This window comes from Scyliorhinus canicula, chromosome 5 (assembly GCF_902713615.1).
Source record: "Scyliorhinus canicula chromosome 5, sScyCan1.1, whole genome shotgun sequence".
NCBI lineage: Eukaryota > Metazoa > Chordata > Chondrichthyes > Carcharhiniformes > Scyliorhinidae > Scyliorhinus > Scyliorhinus canicula.
This window is the reverse complement of record NC_052150.1, coordinates 134,885,176-134,910,468: the sequence shown is the minus strand read 5'-3', so window position 1 is coordinate 134,910,468 and position 25,293 is coordinate 134,885,176.

Sequence of the window (25,293 nt, the reverse complement as noted above, 5' to 3'; positions counted from 1 at the left end):
AAAATGTACCCATTCCCATTGCTAAACCTCCATCCACATCCTGGGGTGTACACCAAGCCTGCCATCCTCCCTTGCTGAGGTAACTACAAACTTGAATCCAGAACCTAGAATAGAGTGGGAAATGGAGAATTGTCTCACACACACACTCATGAGTGCTGGGACTACTGACATTTTAGGATTACATGAACAACCATGTTATAGCTTGCTGTGCCCAATTATTCTGGTCCAGCACCATCTTCAAGGTGTATTAATTGCAACTGCACCTGTCTCATTTCTACCTGCTGAGGGTAATGTAGGCCAATACCTTCTGAAGTGCCTGGATGAGTGGGGGCTGGGTGTCAACTGTAACTGCATTTGAAACCACATTCCACAAAATGATCATTACAGAAATAGCACTTCACATCAATATTCAATAAAGAATGCACAAAGAGCACATAACACCTCGGCTGCGATTCTCTATCGGCCGACACCGGAATTGGGAAACACGATTGGCTGGAGAATTTGGTGTCAGCCAAAAATCAAGGTTGGTACCAGGTGCCAAACGAAATGCCATGCTCTGGTCCCTTGATTGCGGGGTGAATGCATTATTTGCCACACGCCAGCAGGGGCCAGCGAGTTTCACTTGCGGTATTTCAAATGGGTAAACAAGCACCATGGCTGCTGAGGGTACAGGAGGGGGTGCAAACAGTGCCCAACATTGTTATAGTGTGCAGACAGTTGTGCCGCTTTTCCAGGAGTGACTGCCAGGGCCAGGGGAAGTAATGGGGGGGGAGGCTAGGAGGTGGGCCGTGGGGTCAGGGAGGCCGGGCATAGACTGCCATTGCCGCAGCCTGCAAGGTAGCCACGCGGCTGCGCACACTGCTGATTTCCCACTGAGAACTTAGCACCATGGGTCATATGGGTTCCCCCAGGCAACCCCCCTAGGTACCCTCTGGCCCAGGCGACTAATCAACGGGATGCTCCAGCACAACCATTGTTATCACCTTGGTTGGGATAGGGGTGGGCATGAATTGGAATTGCACGAGTTCTACTTGGCACTGGTGGTAGCCCAATAACAGGACCTGAATCGCTCTGGGACTGGCATCACATTCGCCCACGTAGAACTCATGTGATTCAGTCCTGGAGTTAGCAATTAGCCTTTCAAATGGAGAATTCGGCCCCTCATTCTGGATTAATGGGCGGGGTTTCCATTTTGAGATGCCTGGAATGCAGTCCCTGATGGGACGGAGAATCGGGCATCAGGGGAATTTCGCTGGCGGCGTGAATGAGGTCCAAGATGCGTGCTGGCAGAGGGATGTAAATGCAAATGGATCTTAATTACCCACTTGTATCTATTTAGCAGGCTTGGCGCCCTATGCTCTGAACTCCCGTGATTCTCCGGTTCCCGCGACCGCTACTCGCATGAGCGCAGATCACTTGTGGTTTTTACCAGTGTGACCCTGACATGATGGGTCTTGCTGGTCCATCTTGCCAGGGCCACACTGGTAGAGACCATCCGAGGGTCACTCCCCAACAATGAACTGCCTGCCCACGCCTCCTCTACCAGGCGCCCCTCTCCAAACGACCCCACTAATATGGGGACCCCCCAGATACCCCTGTAAAAGGGGAGCCCCTCAAGGACCCCTGTAATGGGGGAGCCCCCCAAGGACCCCTGTAATGGGGGAGCCCCCCAAGGACCCCTGTAATGGGGGAGCCCCCCAAGGACCCTTGTTATAGGGGGAGCTCCCCCAAGGATCCCTGTACTAGGGAGAGTGCCGACAGGGACCTCCTGCCTGAAAGAACTCTAACCACAGATCCCCCACCACACAGAACATATCCCCTCCAGAAATGGGACCCTGTCTGGAAGCTAGAGAGTAGTCCAGAAAGGGGTAGTGGGAAGCATTATAGCTTTAATACTTACCTTGCACCTCCAAGTGTCCATTCCTTGAAGAAGAGCAGTTGTTCCTGCATATGGTTCCCACAGATCCATTAGATGCAAGTCATTCGTAGCTTTTGAGTAGTGCTCTGTGATTGACAGTTTCTATAAACCATTGGAAGCTTTGATCCATCCATCTCCCTTCCCAGTACAGTGGCCTAAATGGTGAAACCCCAATGTTTTTAAACAATGGCCACAGCAAAGAGTTATAAGTACATTCCAAGCACTAAGTACATTCTCATCATGCAAGCATGTGATTTCACTACACTTACCTCTCACTTATCTCCCTGTAGCCTTGTGGTAGTTACCCTATTACAGGGGTCCCTGGTGGGGGCAGGTTGGATCAGCATTCATGGCATGTATTAACTCTTCCATATTCTGCCAAAACTGAGCACAATCCATGGCACCTCAGGTATATTTGACCTTACCTGCTGCTGCATGACCACCAGGTTTCTTGTGGCCAAGACCAGGGGCACAGCAAAGACCTGATCTCCAGCAGTCCTCTGCGTGTCTTTGGACTCAGCGGTCACATCCTCCCTCAGCTACTGGGATGTGCCTGTGGTCTGCTCATTAGATTGTGCTCCCAAATCAATATGCAAACCCTCAATGGATCCAGTGGGTGCAACTGTACTGGTGGAGATTGATGATGAGGCAGATGATGATGCCACCTCTCAGGCAGTGGCTGCTTTGTGCTATAGATGCAAAACAAATTTCATTAAGAATCATCACCGTTGAGTGCTTCACCTTCCATCATGTCCATGCTGTGGGCCCATTTTCAACAGCAGGGTGGTTGCCTCGCGCTCCTTGCATCTGGCCAGTCCAGCCTTCCCCATTGATCCCCATTGCATCTTTATTTACTGCTTTGATGAGCCTGAGATCAGGAACTCCTCCAACTGTCCATCACTTCTCTCAGGAATTGTGGGTCTGCTTGCCCTGCATGACCAAGTGCAGAGTTAGTAACATGTCAAGTGACACTGAGCCCCTTGTCTGCATGAATCCCTATCATACATATGGGCCTGACAGTATCATGTTGCGTCAAGGAGCACACAAAAGGCAAACCTTGCTTTGACCTCAATTGTCATGTAATTCTCCGCACAACGTATACATTATTGATAACCCCATTCGAAGCTCTTGTTGAAAATGAGACACTGACACTTACCTTGGCAGATCAGAGCCAGTTGTTGATCCATTTCCTGCACTGAACCCAGATTTGATGCATTGCTCACCTCCTTTATCGCCCTGGAACGCCCAAACACGTTTACCCCAGCCCCGAATGAAGCCCCCCCTGCCTGCCGATCGGCCCTCCCCCGACTGCGGCAGCCCCGGACTGAGTCCGCAGCCGCCACGCGAGTAACACGGATGGTGGAACCATGGTAGGTCAATGCCGTTGGGAATTTGGCCGGTTGGGGACGGAGAATCGGGCTGCGGAACACCACTAGTCACAGCCCTCCAATCAGAAAAGGACCCTTCCATTGCTACTCTCTGCCTTCTATGACATCGCCAGTTCTGAATCCATCTTGCCAGCTCACCCCTGATCCCGTGTGACTTCACCTTTTGTACCAGCCTGCCATGAAGGACCTTGTCAGTGAAGCCCATATAGACAACATCCACTGCCTTACCTGCATCAATCATCTTTGTAACCTCCTCGAAATACTCTATCAAGTTAGTGAGACACAATCTCCCCTTCACAAAACCATGCTGCCTCTCGCTAATACATCGATTTGCTTCCAAATGGGAGGAGATCCTGTCTCAAAGAATTCTCTCCAGTAATTTCCCTACCACTGACGTAAGGCTCACTGGCCTGTAGTTCCCTAGATTATCCTTGCTGCCCTTCTTAAACAAAAGAATAACATTGGCTTTCTCCAGTCATCTGGGACATCACCTGAAGACAGTGAGGATCCAAAGATTTCTGTCAAGGCCTATACGACCCGTGGCCCTAAGTGCAGAGTGGGCTGTCAACAGCATGCACAGCTGCAGACTGCCCTTCTGGCTGTGGTAATGGTGTTCTGTGCCTGTCTACCCCGACCCCATAGCCCACCTCTTGGCCACCCCTGCTACTCTCCCTGTCGTAATTAATATTTTCCCCGCTTCTGGACTGTGTTAGAAAGATTCAACAAGGTTCGTTAGGTAAGCAAAACTAAGCTTTATTTATGAACTACAACTGCTAGCAGTATGGCTGAAACTTGGAGTCGGAAGGCAGTCAATTACAAACTGCTGGTTCCTTTCCAAGTCTGCCCATTACAAAAAATAGGTCGACATTTATACATTATAAAATCAAGATAACGTGAATACAGCTTGGTCAGGAATTTGATCAAAAGTAAAACATAAGTAATAATCATTAAACTGGCGTCAACTTGCTGACCTTTAGAGGACTCAGGGTCTCATATCATTATCTTGTCTTTTGGTCGCATGTTTAAGAAACGGAGCAGACTTGTTTAAGTATCGAAAGAAACTATTTCTAGCTTATCTTGTGTATTTAGACTGCTCTGGGGTATGACGACTGAGTTTTATCCGAGTTTAGAGTCAGCAATTTTTCGGGTCAAGTTGACTTTGGCTGCTTGTATTTGTGTCTTAGGTTATGCGAAGTCAGTTTAAATTTCATTGTACCAAGAAACTTGACTAGTTTTCCCATCATGCCATTATTTGCTTCGCACAATACCACACTCCCAGCCCTGGCAGAAGCCCCACTGGCCAGCAGAACAATTGTCAGCAAACTATGGCGATGTTGTACACTTTCTGTACCCCCTCTCTCTCCCCCATCACCCACGACACGATTTCACGATTTTTAAAAGTACAAGTGAACCGCATCCTCGGGAACTCGGCCCATCGGAGGTGGAGAATCACGAAGGTCCCGGAGAATACCAGGTTAATGATATGCAAACAGTGTTTACTGTACATGCATTTCGAACCGCATTGACGCCATTGTCGAGGTGACAGAGAATCGCGATTTGGTGGCAAAGAGGCACCCAACGCGATTTTGCCGTGGGAACCTGTTCTCCACCCAATCATGTTTCCCGATTTCAGCATCAGCCAACAGAGAATCCAACCCATGGTACACAGTGTTACAACTGTGGAGAAGATGCATAGAAAGACCAATTCAATCATAAGGTCAGTTCAGTCCATAAATGGGCCATTCAGGAGTCTGGTAACAGTGGGGAAAAGCTGTTTTTTAATCTATTGGTGCGTGTTTGATACATGGAAGATAGGAGTGGAGGAGGCCTTTTGCCCCTTCTAGCCTGCTCCACTATTTAACACGATCATGGCTGATTATCCAATTCAATAGCCTAATCCTGCTTTCTCCCCATAACCTTTGATTGCATTATCCCCCAAGTGTTATATCTAGCCACCTTTTGAATACATTTAATGATTTAGCATCAACTACTTCCTGTGGTAATGAATTCCACAGGCTCACCACTCTTTGGGTGACGAAATGTCTCCTCATCTCTGTCCAAAATAGTTGCCCTGAATTCACAGACCGTGACCTTGGTTCTGGACACACCTATCATTGATAACATCTACCCTGAAGCTAACTTGTCTAGTCCTGTTAGAATTTTATAAATCTCTATGAGATCCCCCTTCATTCTTCTGAACTCCAGCGAGAACAATCCCAACCTAGACAAATAAAAGCAAATTACTACGGATGCTGGAATCTGAAATGAAAGGGACAATGCTGGAAAATCTCAGCAAGTCTGACAGCATCTGTAGGGAGAGAAATGAGGTAACGTTTCGAGTCCGATGACTCTGTGTCAAAGCTCCCTTCCTTCTGCTTTGACAAAGAGTCATCGGACTCGAAACATTAGCTCTTTTCTCTCCCTACAGATGCTGCCGGACTTGCTGAGATTTTCCAGCATTGTCCCTTTTGTCCTAACCTAGTCAATCCCTCCTCATATGACATCCCTGGAATCAGTCCGGTAAACCTTCGCTGCACTCTCTCGAGAGCAAGAACATCCTTCCTCAGGGGCAGCACGGTGGCGCAGTGGGTTAGCACTGTGGCCTGACGGCACCAAGGTCCCAGGTTCGATCCCAGCTCTGGGTCACTGTCCGTGTGGAGTTTGCACATTCTCCTGTGTTTGCGTGGGTTTTGCCCCCACAACCCAAAAAATGTACAGGGTAGGTGGATTGGTTACACTAAATTGCCCCTTAATTGGAAAAAATGAATTGGGTACTCAAAATTAAAAAAAAAAACATCCTTCCTCAGAAAAGGAGACCAAACCTGCACACAAAGGACGGGATTCTCCGACCCCCGCCGTGTCGGAGAATCGCCCGGGGCTGGCGTCAATCGCCGTGTCCTGAATTTTCCGCCCCCCGAGATTCGGCGGGGGTGGGAATCACGGCGGGCCTCCCGTTGCAGTCGGCGGGCCCCCCCGCGGCGATTCTCCGGCCCGCAATGGGCCGCAATCCCGCCGCTGATTAACCTCTCCTGCCGGCGTGGTTTAAACCACCACTCTTACTGGCGGGATTGGCGGCACGAGCGGGCGTCGGGGTCCTGGGGGGTGGTGGTGCGGGGCGATCTGACCCTGGGGGATGCCCCCATGGCGGCCTGGCCCGTGATCAGGGCCCACCGATCGGCGGGTGGGCCTGGGCCGTGGGGGCACTCTTTTTCTTACGCCTTCGCCATGGTCTTCACCATGGCGGAGGCGGAAGAGACCTCCTCCCCTGCGCATGCGCTGGTATCCGACAGCAGCCGCTGACGCTCCGGCGCATGCGCGGACTTACGCCGGCCAGCGAAGTCCTTTTGGCCCCGGCTGGTGTGGCGCTAAAGGCCATTCACGCCAGCTGGCGGAGTGGGAACCACTCCGGCACGGGCCTAGCCCCTCAATGTGAGGGCCTGGCCCCCAAAGGTGCGGAAGAATCCCGGCCAATATTCCAGATGTAGCCTCACCAAGGCCCTGAATAATTGCAACAACATATCCCTGCTCGTGTACTCAAAACCTCTCGCAATGAAAGACAACATACCACCAACCTTCTTTACCGCCTGCTGCACATCCATGCTTACCTTCAGCGACTGGTGCACCAGGGGCGGGATTCTCTGATGCCCCGCAAGGCCGGAGAATCGGCGGGAGGCGACATGACTCCCTCCCCCACCGGCTGCCGAATTCTCCGACGCCGGGGTTTTGCCGGGGGCGGGAATCGCGCCACAATGGTCGGCGGCCGCTGCCAGCGCCCCCCCGGCGATTCTCCGTCCTGTGATGGGCCAAGCGGCCCGCCGGCGTAAATTAGACCCGGTACTTACCGGCGGGATCTGGCTCTGTGGGCGGACTCCGGGGTCCTCCGGAGGGGGGGGGGGTGGGATCTGGCACCAAGGGGTGTCCCCACCATGGCCTGGCCCCCGATTGGGGCCCACCGGTCCGCAGGTGGGCCTGTGCCGTGGGGGCACTCTTTCCCTCTGCACCGGCTGCTGTGGACCTCCGCCATAGCCGGTGCAGTGACGAACCCCCCTGCGCATTCGCCGGGATGATGCCAGATCCTGTGCATCCGCCAACTCACGCCGGATGGCGGAGGCCCTTCGGCGCCTGTTGGCGCGGCGCCAACCCCGCCGGCGCTGGCCTAGCCCCTGAATGTGCAGAGGATTCCGCACCTTCCAGGCGGCCCAACACTGGAGTGGTTCACGCCACTCCTCGGCACCTGGAACGCCCGGCCCGCCAGTTAGGGGAGAATCCCGCCCCAGGACTCCCAGGCCTGCTGCATACTCCTCTCTCCCAATTTGCAACTGTTCAGGTAGTAAACTGCCTTCTTGTTTTTGCTTACAAAGTGAATAACCTCACACTTATCCAAATTATACTGCATCTGCCATTGATTTGCCCACTCGCCCAACTTCTCCAGCTCATGATGTAGGATCCCTGCATCCTCATCACAGTTGACCCACCCACCCAAATTGGTATCATCTGCAAACTTTGAGATGTTACATTTTGTTTCCTCATCCAAATCATTAATATTTATTGTGAATAACTGTGGTCCCAGCACCGATTGCTGTGGCACCCCACTAATTACTGCCTGTCAATTTGTAAAGGACCCATTAATTCCTACTCTTTGTTTCCTCTCTGCCAAATAGTTTTCTATCCACCTCAATACACTTCCCCCAATCCCTTGCGCTTTAATCTTGCACAATCTTATGTGGGGCTTTGTCAAACGGCTTATGAAAGTCCAAATATACCACATCGACTGGCCCTCCCTTGTCAACTGGAGTAGTTACATCTTCCAAGAATTCCAACAGATTTGTCAAGCATGATTTCCCCTTCATAAATCCATGCTGACTGTGACTGATCCTGCCACTGTTTTTGAAATGTTCCGCTATAAAGTCTTTGACAATGGATTCAAGAATTTTCCCCCCTATCGATGTTAGGCTTACTAGTCTAGAATTCCCTGCTTTCTCTCTATTTCCCTTTTTGAATATTGGAGTGACATTAGCTACCTCCAATCTGCAGGGATAGTTCCAGAGTCTATAGAATCCTGGAAGATGACCACCAATGCATCCACTATTTCCAGAGCCACCTCCTTACGCACTGTGGGATGCCGATTCTCAGGTCCTGGGGATTTATCCGCCTTCAATCCCATCAGTTTTCCGAGCAGCATTTCTCAACAAATGTTGATCTCCCTCAATTCTTCCCTCTCACTAAACCTTGCATTCTCCAACATTTCTCGTATCTGATTTGTGTCCTCTTTTATGAAGACGGAACCAAAATTGCTCAGCCATTTCTTTGTCCCTTATTATACATTCCCCTGTTTCTGTCTGTAGGGGGTCTACATTTGTCTACACCAATCTCTTTCCCTTCACATATTTATAGCAGCGCTTAGTGTCAGTCTTTATGTTCCTTCCAAGCTTACTTTTGTTCTGCATTTTCCCCTTCTTAATCAATCCCTTCCTCCTTCTTTGCTGAATTCTAAATCAGTCCCAATCCTCAGACCTATTATTTTTCTTGGCCAATCTGTATGCTTCTTCCTTGGATTGGATATTATTTCTAATTTTCTTTGTAAGCAATGGATTGGCCCTCTTCCCCCCTTTTCTTTTGTGCCAGACAGGAATGAACAGTTGCTGCAGTTCTCTCTTGCATTCCTTGAGTGTTTGCCATTGCCTATCCACTGTCATCCCTTTAAATAACTCTCCCCAATCTATCAAGGCCAACACAATCCTCATATCCTAATAGTTTCCTTTATTAAATTTCAGCACCCTAGTCTCCGAAACAACTACTTCACTCTCCATCTTGATAAAAAATTCTTTCATGTTATGGTCGCCCATCCCCAAGGGGTCTCGCACAGCTTGATTGTTAATGATTCCCTTCTCATTCCACAGTACCCAGTCTAAGATGGCCTGCTCTCTAGTTGGTTCCTCCACATATTGGTCAAGAAAACCATCCCGTATACACTCCAGGAATACCTCCTCTACGGCATTGTGGCTAATTTGATTTGTCCAATCTATGTGCAGATTAAAGTCACCCATGATCACTGATATTCCCTAATTACATGCATCACTAATTTTGTGTTTAATGCCATTCCCAACTTCGCGACTGCAATTTGGGGGTCTATATATGACACCCAGTAATGCTTTTTGCCCCTAGGTCTATCTCAACTCTACCCATACAGACTCTACATTGTCAGAGCTAATATTCTTTCTCAGTATTGTGCCAATTTCCTCTTTAACCATCAGTGCCACAATACTACCTTTTCTTTCATGCCTGTCCTTCCGAAATACTGAATACCCTAGGATATTCAGTTCCCATCCCTGGTCACCCTGCAGCCATGTCTCCGTAATCCCAATCTATCTGCGTGATTAGTTCTTCCACTTCATTGCAAATGCTCCGTGCATTAAGGCATAGACCCTTTGGGCGGGAGTCTCCCCTACCGCCGGCCGGCGTGAGTTGGTGCATGCGCGAGAGCGCCAGCTTGTTCTGGCATCATCCCAGCGCATGGGTAGGGGGGTTCGTCTCCGCACCGGCCATGGCGGAGGTCCACAGCAGCCAGCGCGGAGGGAAGGAGTGCCGCCATGGCACAAGCCCACCCGCGGATCGGTGGGCCCCAATCGCGGGCCAGGCCACCATGTGGGCACCCACCCGGGGCCAGATCCCCCCCCCACCCCCCCAAGCACGCCCGCAGAGCCAGGTCCCGCCAGTAAGTACCAGGTCTAATTTACGCCAGCAGGACTGGCCTAAAACGGGTGGCCGTTCGGCCCATCGCGGGACGGAGAATTGCTGGGGGGCCGCTGATAGCAGCCGCCGATCGCGTGGCACGATTCCCACCCCCGCCAAAACCCCGGGGCCGGAGAATTTGGCAGCTGGCGGGGGTGGGATTCACGCATCCCCCGGCGTTTCTCCGGCCTAGCGGGGGCCGGATAATTCCGGCCCTGAAGTTTGTTTTTTTCACAATGTTTGCCTTACTCCCAATAGTTTTCTCTTTTGCCCTGTTGGGATTTTGCACTTTGTTTCTTCGCCTATAATTTTTCTTATTCCCGTTTCTACCTTTTGTTTTTGCCCTTGCTCCCTCTTTCTCTGACTGCTTACATAGGTTCCCATCCCTCTGGCATATTAGTTTAAACTCTCCCCAACAGCTCTAGCAAACAACCCCCTTAGGACACTGGATCCAGTGCTGCCCAAGTGTAGACCGTCCAATTTGTAATGGTCCCACCTCTCCCAGAACCGGTTCCAATGACCCAAAAATCTGAATCCCTCCCTCCTGCACCATCTCTCAAGCAATGCATTCATCCTGTCTATCCTGTCATTACTACTCTGTTCTCAAACCTTTGCATCTTTTGCCTGATGGAAGAGGTTGGAAGAGATAATAAGCCATGCAGGAGGGATCTTTGACTATGCTGCCCACTTTCCCAAGGCAGTGGGAGTTGTAGATAGAGTCAGTGGATGGGGGGGGGGGGGGGTTGGGGGGGGGGGGGGGCTGCATGATGGACTGGGCTGTGTTACCTATTCTGTAATTTCTTACGGTCTTGGGCTGAGCAGTTGTCATACCAAGCTGTGATGCAGCCGAATAGGATGCTTTCTATGGTACATTTATGGAAATTGGTAAGAATTGTTGTGGACATGCTGAATTTCCTTAATTTCCTGAAGAAGTAATGGCGCTGTTATGTTTTCTGGTTTGTAGCATTGATGTGGGTGGATTCCTTGCACCCAGGATTTTGAAGCTGTCGACCATCTCCACCTCGGCCCCATTGATGCAGACATGGGTGTGACGACACTTTGCTTCCTGAAATCGATGACTAGCTCCTTCATTTTGCTGATATTGCGGGAGAGATTGATGTCATTGCACCATGCCACTAGGTTCTCTATCTCCCTCCAGTACACTGAATCATCGTTGTTCGAGTCTGACCCACTGCAGTCGTGCCATCAGCAAACTTGAAGATGGAGTTGGAGCCAAATTGTGCACACATTCATGTGTGTCTAGGAAGTATAGTGGGTGGGTGGGGCGGGGGGCTAATTTCATAGCCTTGCGAGGCCCTGGTATTGAGGACTATGTTGGAGGAGGAGTTGTTTATCCTTACAGATTGCGTTCTGTGAGTCAGGAAGTCGAGGATCCAGTTGCTGAGGCAGGTGCCAAGTCCTAGGTTTTGGAGTTTGGATATGAGCTTGGCTGGGATTATGGTGTTGAAGGCGGAGCTATAGTCAATGAACAGGACTCTGTCATAGGAGTCCTTGTTATCAAGATGCTCCAGAGATGCTTGCAGGGCCAGGAAGTTGAGGAAAATGAATATAAAATAAAGGATGCAATTCTAAAGTGGTTGCAAAAGAAAAAGGAGCTGGAGGTATATGTGCAAAAGCCATTGAAGGTGGCAGGGCAAGTTGAGGAAGTGGTTGAAAAGGCACAGGCTTCCTGCACTTTATAAATAGAGGCATAGAATACAAAAGCCAGAAAGTTGTGATCAACCTTTACAAAACACTGGTTTGGCCACGGTTGGAGTATTTTGTCCTATTCTGGATATCACACTTCAGGAAGGATGTGGAGCCTTGAGAGAGGATGCAGAAACGTTTTATGAGAATGGTTCCGGGGATGAGAGACTCATGTGGATAGAGGGCAGTTAAGAATTCAGCATATTGCCATGTGTCTGGAGTCACATGTAGGCCAGATTGTATGAGGATGAAAGATTTCCTTCCCTCAAGAACATAAGCTCACCAGGTAGGTATTTTTTAATGGCAATTTGATAGTTTCATGGTCATCTTTACTTACAGGAGCTCTTTATTCCACTTATTTAATTAATGGAATTTAAACTCTCCAGCTGCCATGTTGGGATTTAAATTAATGTCTCTGGATCAAGCTTCTCATCACTAGTCCACTAATATAATCCCCATGTGACCTGTAACATACTATAACTGTTGGATCCTGACAGAGTGACCACAAGGAAGCGGTGATGGAGGCAAAACAACAAAGTTTAATTATTCAGAACTATGATGTACAACTCCATTCCCCGAAGGGTCTCCCACATCCGAGTCAGGGTTTTTATATGCGTTGGGCTCTCCTTGTTAAGGGTAAGCCCCCCCCCCTCCACCTTATTGGGGAGACTCATTTCCACCTGAGGTTATGGGGAACCTCACAGTCCACACCCTGTGATGTCAGGGGAGTTATAAAATACACCCCCCTCAAGTCCGGAAAGGGGACTGCCATGATGGGCCGTCGGGCAGGACCTCGACACCTCTTTGCCCTGGATTGGCATTCGGTCATTGTCTGTGCAGGTTCTGGCAATGTGTAGCGCAGGGGGGGGATAGTCCTTTGCCAGTTGAGCACCTAAGCGACGGCGCCTCCAGAGGATCCATGCCCTGGTCCACAGCAGCCGCAGGCAGCTGCATCTCCATATCAGTCAGAATCGGAGACTTCTGCCCAACATCTCAGTGTCTTGGGGGTCTTGGACTTGTGGTGGTGGCACTGGTGCCAGTGATGGTGGAGATGGTAACAACGGTGCTGGTTCATCCGGACAAGGGTCAGCTGATGTCGGGGTGTGGAGGTGTTCTACGTGCGGATTCGACTCTCGACCCTGTGCTCGTACCAAATACAACACCGGTCCCATCTGATTAAGCTCGAAACCCAAGACCCACAATATTCCATCACTGCAATTTTGGACATGCCCCACGTCGGCAGCCGAAAAATGGTGAAGGGGTGCATGCCTGCCAGAGTCCAATTCTGATCGCACCTATCTCCTGCCAAAGTCTGGCAACGCGGGACTCAGGTATGTGCGGAGGTGCCACCCTCTGAGCAGCTCTGACCGTGCCGCCTCCCTAGTGGCGTGTAGCATAGTCCTGTAGCAGAAAAGGAAGTGGGCCAGACGCATTTCCAGGGAACCTGTCGTCTGCTTCTGTATCCGCTACTTGAACATCTGGACCGACCACTCAGCCAGACCGTTCGATGCCAGGTGGTACAGTGCGGTTCGGATGTGGCAAATCCCGTTAGTCCACAAGAAAGCCCCAATTTCTGTGCAGGTGAACACCCACTGTCTAATACGAGGACCCCTTGTATGCCATGGTACTAAAAGACTGCCAGAGGCCCTCGAGCATGGCCTTGGAGGTCATTGAGAGCATTCAGTGAACATCTACCCATTTGAAGTGGACATTGATCAGGATCAGGAACATCGATCCCTGGAAAGGGACGATAAAACTAATGCATAGCCATGACCAAGGTCACCCTGGCCTTTCCCGTGAGTGGAAGTGTGCTGGTGGCAGAAGCTTCTGATGTTCCTGGGACATGCCGCACGGTTGGGTGAACATCTTGATGTCGGTATCGATGCCTGGCCACCACACGTAACTGTGGGGCAGTATTTTCATTTTAGACACCCCGGGTGACTGTTATGGACATCCCTCAAAATTGGGCCATACACCTTTGCCGAGACCATGACACCCATTCCCCAGAGGAGGATACTGTCCTCTATACTTGTCGCAATCTTCATCATGAAGGCTTTAAGATCGTCGGGCAAGGCTCGGTGTTGGGCACCATACAAAATGGCGTGCTAGACACGTGCTAGTTGGGGATCAGTCTGGCTCCAGGCACGGATTTGGGACGCAATCATGGGTAACGTGTCCATACAATGAGCCATAAAAGAGCCACAATTACTTCATCAGCGCAAGCAGGCACCGCCGCTGGCCTGTTCAGCAGAGAAAGCCAACTCAGGGCATCCGCATAAATGCTCTTCATCCTGGGGTGGTGTTCCAACACATACTCAAAAGCAGCCAACAATAAAGCCCAATCCATGAGGATACAACGGGGAGAATGAACTCAACAACTGAACAGCTCTCTGTTTCGAGAATTGCAAAGATTCCCAAAATCCTCTGAGTGAAGAAATTTGTTTCCATTTCAGTCTTGAATGATTGACTCCTTATCCTGAGGCAATTACCCCGAAGACACTCGAAACAGGAGTTGCAGCCTTTTAGCATTTGCCCTGCCAAGCCCTCTAAGAATTGTATACATTTCAATTAGATCATTCTTCTGAGCTCCGGAGCATATTCTGCTCAATCTTTTATATTCTTTGTTCTTTCAGGAGAAGTCGACGTCACTGGCAAAGTCCACATTTGTTGCTCTTGAACTGAATATTTCAGAGGACATTTAGGACTCAACCACATTGTCTGGGTCTAGACTCACATGTAGGCCAGATCGAGCAAGGACGGCAGATTTCCTTTCCTAAGGGACATTAGTGAACCAGGTGGATTTTTACGATAATCGGTGATAGTTTCATGATCACCATTACTGAGACTAGTTTTATATTCCAGGCTTAACAATTGAATTCAAATTCTGCCAGTTGCCATAGTGGGATTTGAACCTATGCCTCCCAAGGCATTAGCCTGGCCCTCTGTATTAATAGTCCAGTGATATTCCCACGATGCCACTATCTCCCATAATCTGTTTCCAGAGGATAACTTTCTCATCCCAGGAATGAATCGAATGAACCTTTGTTCCATCCTCCCCTGAGATAACAAGTACAAGGGTGAATTTTGCAGTTTGTGCAGAGTGCTGGCTGAGGCAAGAAAACCGGCGTACAGCTCTCCAGCCCCAGAGCCAAGTTTTATCTTCATTTTTACGGGCAGCACAGTAGCATAGTGATTAGCACAATTGCTTCACAGCTCCAGGATCCCAGGTTCGATTCCCGGCTTGGGTCACTGTCTGTGCGGAGTCTGCACGTTCTCCCCGTGTCTGCATGGGTTTCCTCCGGGTGCTCCGGTTTCCTCCCACAGTCCAAAGATGTGCAGGTTAGGTGGATTGGCCATGATAAATTGCCCTCAGTGTCCAAAATTGCCCTTAGTATTATGGGGAAAGGGTGGAGGTGTGTGGTTGGAAAGGGTGCTCTTTCCAAGAGCCGGTTCAGACCCGATGGGCCGAATGGCCTCCTTCTGCACTGTAAATGCTATGAATCTTCTGGCACTCTGTGTGCAGAAAATCTGGGGACATGGGGCTGGATTCTCCGACCCCCCCCCCCCCCGCTGGGTCGGAGAATCGGCGGGGGGCAGCATGAATCCCGCCCCAACGCCGGCTGCCGAATACTCCGGTGCCGGTTTTCGGGCGGGGCCCCACGGTGACGTGGCCCCCAATCGGGGCCCACCGATCTGCGGGCGGGCCTGTACCATGGGGGCACTCTTTCCCTCCGTGCCGGCCTCTGTAAGGCTCTGCGATGGCCGCGCGGGGAAGAAACCCCCTGTGCATGTGCAGGAAACACGGCAGCGGTTCTGCGCATGCGCCAGAACACGCTGGTGGTCCTGCGCATGCGGCAACTCGTGCTGGCCAGTGGATGCCTTTCGACGCCCATTGGCGTGACGCCAACTACTCCAGCGCCAGCCTAGCCCCGGGAGTGCAGACGATTCCGCACCTTCCGTGCGGCACGATGCCGGAGTGGTTCACGCCGGTTTTGCCGCTGGTTCCCGGCCACACCGCCATGGTTTTTGTTGTCACGGTGGTGGCGAGGCCTGATCGAGCTGGCAACGTCTGCTTCACAGTAATTGGGACATCAGTTTTAAAGGGTGCCTCAATCTATCTCAGAAAAACCCGCCCACATGGATATGGGATTGCCCCCAAAGGCACCAGGGCAACCCCCCCACAAGTACAGGGGCAACACGCCCACCCCCAAACACAAGCACTGGAGAAAGTCCCCCCCCCCAACACATGAAGGAAAATCCCCCCAATGCAACTTGCCAGAGGACCCGCCCCAACACTGCCAGATTACCTGGGCACTGCCCGAGTATGTCCTTGTCCCCCAGAGGCTAGACGTCCCCTTGCGTCCCCAACGGGTTTATCATGACAGCTCCAAGTTTTTAAATACATAGAACATAGAACAGTACAGCACAGAACAGGCCCTTCGGCCCTCGATGTTGTGCCGAGCAATGATCACCCTACTTAAACCCACGTAATCCGTATACCCGTAACCCAACATTCCCCCCATTAACCATACACTACAGGCAATTTAGCATGGCCAATCCACCTAACCCGCACATCTTTGGACTGTGGGAGGAAACCGGAGCACCCGGAGGAAACCCACGCACACACAGGGAGGACGTGCAGACTCCACACAGACAGTGACCCAGCCGGGAATCGAACCTGGGACCCTGGAGCTGTGAAGCATTGATGCTAACCACCATGCTACCGTGAGGCCCTACAATACCTGTTGTAAAACCTGCCGACATGACGTCACGTTGGCGAGGGGGGATTTCTTTACTAGAGGTGAACATATGGCAGAGAAGCCCTTTAAGTGTATTTAAATTTATTAAAATTGATTTAAATGAGGGCAGGAACCTTATTATATCACTGGTAAGGGACAGGAAAACCAGAGAATGAGATCTCACCACCGTGATTCTCATTCCTGCTATCCGCTCGATTTTCCACTGTTGTCGCCATTTTCGCCAGCAGCGAACGCCGGCAGAAAGTCCCCCCTCAGAAAAAAACTGTGCTGAGTGCTCCAGTTCTGGCCTAACCAAGGCCCTATATATCTTCAGCAACACTTCCTCACTTTCATACTCCAACTCCCTTGCAACAAACTATTTACTTCCTGATTGCTTGTCATCCTTCTGGATTCAAACATGAAGGAGCGCCACTTGAGTGAGGGTGGTAGTGGAACGTTCCCCCCGAAACGGTCATGAGAAGATGACAGAAAATAAATTTTGCAAATGCTGGAAATAGTTTCAAAGAATTCTTAGTTGGAAGAAAGCTGGTTTATATAGAAAGCATACAATTGTCAGGAAACTGATACTTGCTAGGTTTTTGCAGCTTTTTGGCATAAAGCCAGACAGATTGGAGAAAACAGTTTGAATGTCCTGTCGCAGCTCTGAATAGGCATGAAAACTAAAATAGAGCATTAGTTTCATCGAGTCATTAAATCATGGAGAATTGCAGGTGAGCACATCAGCACACATCTGGAGAATGATGTATTCTGAAGCGGGGGTTCCAACATGACCTGAAAGCAAATCCCACTTTTGATTCCGATGGAAAAATTGAGAGAATTAACCGCAATCCTGAAAAAAAATCTCCTTGGCAGAACTAAGAATGAAACCGATGCAAGTGCTTGCTGTGAATAGATAACTCAGTAGAGTTAGTATTAAGCCATTCAACCAAAAATTGCTTTGAAGCCAGGTGAACTGAATGTGATGTTGTGAAATCTGTAAAAGAGCATACGATTTTGAAATCTGCAATTTCCAAGCAGTGCTTTAGCTGCCTCAAAAGAATGAGTAAAAGGCTCAGAAAATGAAACAAATAATATTCTTGATAAGTTGATACAGCAGAATTTGATGTTTGTGAAATTATCTTGCTCTAATCATCCAATGTATTCTAAAAAGTGCAAGCTTCCTGTCAAATGTACAAGGAAACAGGCCGTCTTCTGTCAAAAAGGAAAGAACCATTCAGACCGCAATTACATTCGACTTGACGAGGCAGTTTTCATCTCCAGACATGCTCCACATGAACAATTTTTGGAATATTATGAGTAAGATTAAAAATTTACGGGGCCACTTAGGTCTTTGTGTTGGTATCGTGCTCATTTCCCTGAAATGACTGATCTGCCGATTTTTTTTTCTCTGAAAGGAACTTCTGATGTTCATTTTCAGCCAGGAAAATTAACCAAACCTGTGTAAAACCACAGGGGCCGTGACTGTCAGGGAAGTGGTTTTGACTTGCCAGTGTACAAAAGTGCAATGACAAGTCACTCAGCTAAATGTGAGACCAAACTCACAGAGGCAGCAACCTGTGGAATATATATATAATATATATACGATTAGGAAAGCAAACTTAAAAATGTTTACAATATAATTTTAAAATTATGTTTTCTGCTGTTACATCATTTGTATTATACAGACATAATGTGAATAAAACATATTAATGTTATAAATCATGTTTTCAACATGTGTGAATTGTGACATGAAATTAAATATAATAGATTCAGGAGCTGACATTGTGGACTTTAAGTAAAAAAGCAGTAAAGATTGTGAATAATACGAAGAAAGCACATAAAGAAGAGACAATTTCTCTATAATCCAGTTAAAATAGTTCATCCTGTCTATGGGAGAGATGGACAGTACCATAAATACATCTTGAGGGCAGCACGGTGGCCTAGTGGTTAGCACAACCGCCTCACGGCGCTGAGGTCCCAGGTTCGATCCCGGCTCTGGGTCACTGTCCGTGTGGAGTTTGCACATTCTCCCCGTGTCTGCGTGGGTTTCGCCCCCACAACCCAAAAACGTGCAAGCTAGGTGGATTGGCCACGCTAACTTGCTCCTTAATTGGAAAAATGATTGGGTACACTAAATTTATTTAAAAAAATAAATAAATACATCTTGAGCTGTGATTTATAACTGTTGGTGAAACCAAATATAGTTATGATTGCTGTGTGATACTATGATGGCTAACAGTTACTTTTACAAGTGAATATTTCCTCAGAATAGACCAGAAACATTATTTTCAGTATTGGCACATCATGGGAAATTCAATGTTTTAACAAACTTAACATTAAAAAAAATATACCACTACTTTTGTGCAGAGAAAGTGCGATGCATGATGGACATAAACAAAAACAGGTGCATGGTATGTCAGACATTGGTTGTCAATAAATTTTTTGCACCATGCAAAGAGATTAAGAAGTGGTCAGGATAAATTTCAAGTCTTTACCTGTGAGTCAAATTACATAGAATTATACAGCTTATCGAGCGGAGCAACAGGCATTCAGCCTAACCAGTCAGTGTTCACTCTCATTAAGCTTCCTCCCAACTTTCATTATTGCACTATCAGCATAACTCTCTCTTTCCTTCCCCCTCATCTGCTTATCTCGCCTCCCCTTAAATGTATCTCTAATATTTGCAACAACCATCCCTGTGCTCACAAGTTCTACATTCTCACTACCCACTGGTAAAGAACATTTTTTCTGAATTCCCTATTTGTTTTTTCAGGGACTATCTTATAGTGAAGATCTCTAACTTGTTCTTCCCCATAATTGAAAACATTTGCTCTGTGTCTTCTGTCAAAGGATTTTATATTTTTAAAGATATCTATTTTCAAGAAAAAAAGAGACCCAATCTGTTCATCCTTACCTGCGAGGTATAACCTTGCATTTCAGCTGGATAAACCAAGGCAGGATATAAGATTAGATTAACCTCTCTACTTTTCAATTCTGTCATTCTAGAAATAAATAACCCAATTTAGATTCTTGCTTTTCAAGTAATATATGATTAAATATCTCATACTTATCGATGTTAAAATTAATTTGCCAATTACGTGCCCATTCTGCACGTTTATTAATATTTTCCTCTAATTTGTTGCAAACTTCTTCAGTATTGATTATCCATCCCCAAATGTGTCATCTCCCAATTTAATTGCATATTTTGATTTCAAATACTTAATTGTTAATATAAATAATGTGAACAACAATGGTTCCAGCACTCATCCTGTGTAACCCCACATTTCCGGCTGGTTTAGCTCACTGGGCTAAATCGCTGGCTTTTAAAGCAGACCAAGCAGGCCAGCAGCACGGTTCGCTTCCCGTAACAACCTCCCCGGACAGGCGCCGGAATGTGGCGACTAGGGGCTTTTCACAGTAACTTCATTGAAGCCGACTCGTGACAATAAGCGATTTTCATTTCATTTCATTCATTTTCTGCCGCTGTTAATAAGTATTCTTTCCCATTATCTCTGCTTTCTGTCTTGCAGACCACCTGCTATCCATTCTGCTATTTAATAACAATAATAATCTTTATTAATGTCACAAGTAGGCTCACATGAACACTGCAATGAAGTTACTGTGAAAATTCCCAAGTGGCCACACTCTGGCGCCTGTTCGGGTACATGGGGGGGGGGGGGGGGGGGATTCAGAATGCCCAAATTACCTAATAGCACATCTTTCGGGACTTGTGGGAGGAAACCAGAGCACCCGGAGCAAACCCACGCAGACACAGGGAGAATGTGCAGAATCTGCACAGACTGTGACCCAACCCGGGAATTGAATCCAGGTGCCTGGTGTTGTGAAGCAACAGTGCTAACCACTGTGCTACCATACCACCCAGATTTCCTCCATGTAGTGACCCTCATGAGACCCACAGGGACGACATGATCAATCTCCCCATGGGGCTCGTGGAATACCAGCTTCCCTGCTGAGGGGTGAAGGCCCAACTGCGGGGCTCGTTAATTTCACCAGATAAAAGATGGCCCAGAAGGGAACCGGCATCTTCAGATGGTCCCGGCTGGGACTCGCTGTGCTCTATGTGGGCTGTGCGGCTTAACTTAATGCTAGAAAATAAACTTATTGGAGTTACCTTTTTGGGACTCCTTGTGATTACTATATTGGTGAACAGGACAAAGGAGAACTTCAGGTAGCGCTGCTGGACACCCAGACCACTGTTGCGTCTCAGTACAGAGCAGGACCGTTAACACGGGTTTAAAAATGCCGCCCTTCGAGAGGTTTGATGTTTTTTTTTGGTTTTTTGTATAAATTCAGAGTACCCAATTTTCTTTTTCCAATTAACGGGCAATTTAGCATGGCCAATACACCTAACCTGCACATCTTTCAGTTGTGTGGGTGAAACCCACCCAGACACGGGGAGTATGTGCAAACTCCACGCGGACAGTGACCCAGGGCCGGGACTCAAACCCGGGTCCTCAGCGCCACAGTCCCAGTGCGAACCACTCTGCCACGTGCCGCCGCTAGGTTTGTCGTTTTTGACAAGAGTGTAGAAGACTGGGCCCAATACGCTGAGCAAATGTGTTACTTTTTCAGGGAAAATGCTATTACAGGGGACAACTGTCAGACGGTGATTCTCCTGACCGGCTGTGAGGCCCCTGCTTCTAACTTCATAAAGAGCCGAACCTACCCTGCGGCCCCAGACTCCAAGTTGTTTGATGAACTGGTGGCGCTCATGGCAGACCAGTATAACCCCAGATCATCAGTCATTGTTCGAAGATACCGGCTCAATATGACCGAGAGAATTCAGGGCGAGTCTGTTACTGAGTTTCTGCTGAGCACTGAAATTACGGGCCATACCTACTGGAGATGCTGAGAAACCATCTTGTGTGCGGATTTAACAACATGGTGACCCAGCGGAAACTGCTGGCTGAACCATCTTTGGACCTGAAAAAGGACATTGTGATCGCCTCTCGTGGGAGAACATGGAGAAGGGAGTCCAGGAATTCCAGAGCACATCAGAGATGAAGGTAAATAGTGTTGGATGCCCATCATTCAGATGACAGGTGCCTCCTAAGAACATAGTCTCTGAGGCTCAGTGTTTGCATGAGTAAAGTAGGGGCCAAGCCCGTTGGCTGAGATACACTGAAGCCAGGCAACATGTCTCCCCTGAACCACTGGAGGAGGACACACAGAGATGATGCACCTGTGGTAGTTGGACCAGGAATGCTAAATCAACCAACAAACATGTCGACCTGGTAGAGGAACATGTCCGCCTAGAACCAGGGCTTTCCACCTGGTACAACCGAATGATGGCGAGTGCATGCAGTTAACCAACATTGTTGCACTGCAGGTTGGCCGCATCAAAGTCTCCGTTCAGGTGAATGGTCACCCATTAATAATAGAACTTGACACGGGAGCTGCGGGCTTGGTGATAGGGAGTGGGATTCTCCCATACCCGGCGGGGCGGGGGGTCCTGGCGAGGCAGAGTGGCGTGAACCACTCCGGCATCGGGCCACCCCAAAGGTGTGGAATCCTCCGCACCTTCAGGGGCTATGCCGGCGCTGGAGTGGTTTGCGCCCCGCCGGCCGGCATGGAAGGCCTTTGGCACAGCGCCAGCCGGGGTCGAAGGGACTCCGCCGGCCGGCGTGGGTCTGTGCGGGAGCGTCAGCGGCTGCTGACATCACCCCCGCGCATGTGCAGGGGGGTGTTCACCTTCGCGCCGGCCATCGCAGAGGCTTACACGGCTGGCGCGTAGGAATAGAGTACCACTACGGCACAGGCCCGCCCGCGGATCGGTGGGCTTTGCTCAAGCCACCGTGGGTGCACCCCTTGGGGCCAGATCGCCCTGCACCTCCCCCCCCCCCCCCCCCCCCCCAGGACACCGGAGCCCACCCGCGCTGCCAGGTCCCGCCGGTAAGGGACCTAATCCAGTAGGTCAGGATGGAAATCCAATGCTTAAATCCTGAGGTGTGTTTGGCAACGTACACAGGAGAACTGCTGACCATCACGGGCACGACAATAACCCCAGTTGCCGACGGACGGCAGTCCCTCCGGTTGCCCTTGATAGCAGTACACAGACCTGGGAATAGTCTGCTGTGCCGTGATTGGCTGCAGAGTCTCCACTTGGACTGACACAGATTTTAAGGATGGGCACTGAGGGATTATATAAGGTTCCAGGGAAGTACCCGGAAGTCTTCTCGGATAGCCTGGGAAAGATAAAAGATGCTATGGTCAAGATTCCTGTCGACACCGAGGTCCAACTGAGGTACTTTAGGGCCCGCCCAGTTCCTTACAACTTGCTGACAAAGATAGAGGATGAGCTCTACCAGTTGGAAAATTTAGGAATCGTTCGGCAGTGCCTGTAGTCCCGGTGCTGAAGCGGATAAACTGTGCGCCTATGTGGGGATTAGGAACTGACAGAAAACAGGTCCTCTCATTTGGGGGATATCCAATGCTGCACATGGAGGATCTCACACAAAGCTGGCTGGAGCTCACTCCTTTTCTAAGCATAACATGAGTCTCGCCTTCCTTTAACTGCATCTAGATGTGGCATCCAGAAGGTGTGTGACCATTAATACCTGCAGAGGTCTGTATGAATATACAATGTTGCCATTCAGGGTTTCTTCGGCTTGTGCTATTTTTCAGAGAGTCATGGAGAGCATCCTCCAAAGGCTTACACAGGTGGCGGTTTGCTTGAATGATATCCTCATCACCTGAGCCACCGAAATGAAGCACCTGAGCAACTTAGATGAAGTCCTCTGTGGTTTTCTGAAACGGGCATCTGCAAAAGAAGCCATGTAGCTAGGGTTCCAGATCGTCAGGGATGGCTTGCACCCGATGATGGAGAACATACGGTCAATCAAACAAGCCTCCATTCCCAAGAGCCTGACCAAATTGTGGTCTTTCTTAGGACTTGTGAATTATTATGGGAAATTCATGACAAGTCTGGCAACGATTCGAGCACCGGATCCGTATGCGCTATTGAAAATGCACTAGAATTGGCCATGGAGGGGAGGTGGTGGCGTACTGGTATTGTCACTGAACTAGTAATCCCGAGACCAGGTAATGCTCTGGCGTCCTGAGTTTGAATTCCACCATGGCAAATGGTTCAATAAAAAAATTGGAATTAAAAGTCTAATGATGACCTTGAAACCACTGTTGATCATTGTAAAAACCTATCTGGTTCACGAATGTCATTCAAGGAAGGAAATCTGCCGGCCTCAACCCATCTGACCTACATGTGACTCCAGACTCACACAGCAATGTGGTTGGCTCTTAACTGCCCCCCCCCCCCACCCCCGCAATGAAATGGCCTAGCAAGTCACTCAGTTCAAGGGCAATTAGGGGTATGCAACAAATATTGGCCCAGCCAGCGACGCCCACATCCCAAGAACTAATATTTTAAAAAGGGTGCCGTAAGAAGACACATTCGCCAAGGTGAAGCAGCAACTGTCGTCATCAGACTTGTTGACCCATTGCAACCCCTCAAGGCCTCTTTTGGTCACTTGTGATGCCTCCCCATATGGGATTTGTGTGGTGTATGAATCATATCATATAATGTACTATAATGGAGGCCATTCAGCCCATCGTGTCTGCACCGGCCCTTGGAAAGAGCACCCCACCCAAGCACATACCTCCTCCATCCCATCCCCTTAACCTAGTAAACCCAATTAACCCTGATTAACCTTTTTGGACACTAAAGGCAATTTAGCATAGCCAGTCCACCTAACCCGCACATCTTTGGACTGTGGGAGGAAATTGGAACACCCAGAGGAAACCCACACACACACAGGGAGAACTTGCAGACTCCACCCAGACAGCGACCCAAGCCGGGAATCGAACATGGGACCCTGGAGCTGAGTAGCAACTGTGCTAACCACTATGCTACTGTTATGGGCCAGGGTTTAGAGAACCCCAAAGTGTATCATGGAGTTCACCTGACCCACAACGTTTAATCGATTGTGGTATGGAGAGCACACGGCCCACTCTACACGTCTGATACAGCAGAAATCGAAAAGTATTTTTTTAAGCAAAACAATGTTTATTCTGTGAACTCAAGTTCACCTTTTTAAAACATACAGTGTACATCTTAGCAACCATTAATTCAAATACACCCCCCCCCAAAGAATACAACACTAAGTAATCCTTAATAAATTCCCAAACAACATCCAGAAGATAAAAGAAAAACCTTTTAACAGAAGCACGTCAGATTTAAATTCACTACTGAAACCATTTATAATCCTGAATTCACCAAATGATCAAGAGATAGTCTTTTCGTGGCAGAGGGAACAACAGCAAACCTGCTTTGTCTGGCTTCAGCTCCAACACTGAAACAAAACTAAAAACACAGACACACCCAAGCTTTTCTCAAAGTGAAACTAAAAAGCAGAACGAGAGCTCAGCTCCACCCACACTCTGACATCACTGCAGTAACATGAAGAGCCAAACATTTCTTTAAGTGACATTTTCATGACACTGCCGTGCTGTCCCCAGACAGTGTGGGGGTCTCCCTATTATAGGGGATCCTGTGGGGTCTCTCTATTACAGGGGCCCCTGAGGGGGGTCTCCCTATTATATGGATAATGGAATGCAGAGGCCAATATGCTACAAATCAAGGACTTTGGCTGATGCGGGGCACAATTACGCTCACTTCGAGAAAGAAGGGCTGGCTGTCATTTTCACAGTGAAGAAGTTCCACAAATACGTTTAGAGGTGACATTTCATGATCGTAACGGACCATATGCCATGGCTTGGGTTATTCAGAGAGGAGACGGCAATTCCGCTGATAGTATCTGCCCAGATACACGTT